The sequence below is a fragment of the Vombatus ursinus genome, unplaced genomic scaffold (assembly GCF_900497805.2).
Source record: "Vombatus ursinus unplaced genomic scaffold, bare-nosed wombat genome assembly UNPS02012811.1, whole genome shotgun sequence".
Taxonomy (NCBI): Eukaryota; Metazoa; Chordata; class Mammalia; order Diprotodontia; family Vombatidae; genus Vombatus; species Vombatus ursinus.
In genome coordinates, this window is record NW_020952589.1 from 170,557 (window position 1) to 174,055 (window position 3,499).

Below are 3,499 nucleotides of genomic sequence, written 5' to 3' on the forward strand. Positions count from 1 at the left end.
TCCGGCTCCGTGCTGCGGCCTCCGCCCGCGGCGGCCCCGCCCCTCCCCTGTCTTGGGCTCCCCTCCCCCAGGCGCAGCTGCGGCCCCGCCCCGCCGGGCCCTGCGTGCCGCCGCGGCCCCGCCCCCTCCGTCCCTTCTGCGAGGGGCCCCCCCAAGGCCCCGCCCCCTCCCTTTCCTGCCCCGCCCTGCGTGCCGACGCCGCGGCCAGGTACACAGCCCTTCTCGCCTCCTCTCCGCCCCCGTCCCTAGAGGGGCTCCGCGGCGCTTCCTCGCTGCCGCTCTATCCTGGCACTCGGTGTTCCTGGAGGACTGGCCGGTCCTCTGGCGGGCTGGCTCCCTAAACGTCCGCTCCCGGACTTGCCTCCGTGGCCCTCCCCTTCTGGGCGCCACGTGGCGACATACCTGGACAGGGACCGCGACCTCCGCGCTGCAGTCGTCTGTCGCGACATGCCCCAGGTATAAGAACCCGCAAGGCGGGCTTTGTCGCGACAGCCCCAGTCTCCCTCTAGCCAACCCCCAGATTTGCTTGGGGTTGTGTGTGACTCATATCACGATTGGAGCCCCTCCCTGCCCTTCCAGGTCCCCGAATCTCAGAACAGAAAGACTCTCCCTAAGAGGCTTCTGAGGCCACCTCCTTCCTAGTTTAACAGGAATCCATCCCTTCTTACAATACAGCCTGGTCATCCATCTTCTGGTTAAATACCTGCAGGGATGGGGAGCTCACCACCTATCCAGGTCCAGCTGGCTCCACCCACCGTAACAGTTCCGGGGGCTGAGGAGGTTTCGGAGCCTTCAACACCTGTTCCTGCCTCTGCCAAGCCTCCTGGCCAGTGCTTTGTCTGCTAAGCTAGGTAATTAAGACTTCCTCTGGGCGGCCATTCAGTGACCCCTCTGGACTGGCCATAGCAGCAGCAGCCAGGGGGGCTCTCTGCTCAGGGGATGCCAAAGACTTGGGGGAACAAATGGTCTCCCTAATTAAGGGCTCCCTGAAGACCTCTCCTAGACCCAAACAGGAAGCTAGTCTAGACCAACCCCTTGAGGAGGTGGAAACTGAGGCCCAGAGCTTTGCCCAAAGCTTAGTACCACTCAGATCTTCTGACTCCAAGCCCGTGGTTCTTTCCACTGCACAACACTACCTCTCACCAAAGACCTGAGGCAGGTAAAGAGAGCACCTGGATTTCCACAAGGATTTCTGTCTGCAGTTAAATGATGTCTCGCTGAGCCAAAGGCCTTCGTGTGCTAGCCTGTCCAGGTCACCCACAGCCTTGGCATAACCCGCTGCAGCCACTGATTACACCGTGGCCCACTTCCAGTGGGAATTAGCCCCCCTACAACTGCCCTGTTAGCCCTTCTCATTCCGTAGGAGTCAAGCCAAGAAGCCCCAACCACCTTGTCCACATGGGTGGCTGGGCATGAGAATGGACAGAAAACACCGACCTTGCCAGGTGCCCCCATCTGGAGCTGAACTGGGGGAGAAGGGAGGAGGGATGTTTCCCCTGGTCCAGAAGAGGAGGTGAAAGGAGAAAAGAAATGTTAGAAACTGCTCTGGGCTAAAGGCTGACATAAAGCCTCAGCCCCAAGAAGCTAAGCCCCCCTTTCCTCTGCCACCAAAATCAATGGCCTCTTACCACTGCCAGAGCAGCTAGCTGTGTGCCAGCTGGAGCCAGTCACCCCTTCATGTAGCCTTGGCTGCTGTCTGGGAAATGGGGTTCTTTATCTGGCTGACTCCTCAAATAGGCTTCAGAATGCCATGGCCTTTGAAAACACCACATGCAATACCAGCCAAGCCCTGGGTGATTATTCCATCCCCTGAGTCACCAGCCTGTATCTCATCATCCTGCATGTGCCAGTGGATGAGTGTCTGTGTGATTCTCCCACCTCCACGCCTTTGCCATCTGCCCTCATCTCTGTCTCTTAGAATCCCTAGTATCCTTCAGTGCTCAGCCTGAATGCCACCTCCTTTTTCCTGATCCTTCCAGTTGTGGAGTCATTTCCTCCCAGAAGTTACTTTCTATGGATGGTGATGCTGTTTGCTTTGTACTCTTGCATGGGGGTACGGGCTTCACTCTACTCTGCTGAGATGATGTAGCAATGCCTGCTAATCCTTCACTGGTCACAGGGACTAGGGGTTGTGCCAATGGGGAGCTGTCACTGAGCATCATGAGAGGGCAGGATCTTCTGGAGGGACCACCCTCCTCAACTGGCTATGAGAGCTGCAGAAAGGCTTCCATTTTCACTATTACTAGGTATTTTCCTGTGCTCTGACACCCTGACACAGTGTTTCTGATGAAGCTGAGTCCTTCCCAGGGAAAAATTTCATCAGGGTGATTTGGTGAAAAAAAATAAATAAATCACAAAATCCTGGCCTAGAGATCAGAAGATCTAGGTTTGAATCTTTATTCCACCACTTAGTAGGTACATGTCCTTGTCAAACCAATTTCCTCATCTATAAAATGGGTGTAATAATCTCTAAGCTGTCTAATTTCAAGGGCCATTTCCCCTTTGTTTTTTCTTAATATATTTTCTCTCTCTGCCATCCCTACCCATTGAACAATAAAGAAAAAGAAAACAGTCATGATGTATATGCATAGTTAAAATAAATTCCTACATTGGGGCCATGTCCAAAATGTCCTCTCATTCTGCATTTCAAGTCCATCCCCTTCTCTGGCAAGAGGTGACATCAGGCTCCTTCCTCTGGAATTGTGTTGTCACTGTGTCCAAGGGCTATTTTCTAAGGAGAGAAGGTGTGAAAATGTGGATGAGCTGTAAGGTCCTAAGCAAATGGCCAGTACAAGCATCCCACTCATCAGCAATAACAATATTTTTATTGTCATGCAAAAATTCGTGTTTGGGTCCTGTTTGCCAGAGAGCCTGAGCTAGGGGTCACAAGCACACCTGCTCTTTCCTCTTGGTGGACTAAGAAGGCTGAAACAATGGGCCTGCCCCCTTTTAGAGGTGACCTGCCAAGTCTCAATTTCTTCACACTCTTTCACTCAGAGTACATTTTGATGGCTAGGGGGCAAGCTGGGAAGGGTGGTAGATTATGCTTCCCTTGCGCAGAGCTGCCTCTGCAATATGAAGCACAATGCCAAGGGGGGCAGCCACGGGGCACACTAGGAGAGTTTATTAATTTTTATCAGTTATTTTTTATTAATTATTTTTATTAACTATTAATTAATATTTGCCAATAACTGTGTTTGGGGCTGGGAACACAAAGATAGAAAGCAGGATGATAATAGTTGGTGGTATCCTTAGCAGAAACAGGGAAGTGTGGAGGAAGGATGGTTTGGGGAGTAAACTATAATGAGCTCCATTTTGGTTACATGGAGTTTGAAATGGTGATGGACCATCTAGTTATGGTCATCTTGCAGTTCATAGATGTACAGTTGCAAGGAACCTTAGACATCATTTAGTCCAAGCCCCTTATTGTATACATAAAAGAAACTGATGAGTCCTATAGAGTTAAAATGATGTGCCCAAGGACACACAGATAGTAAGT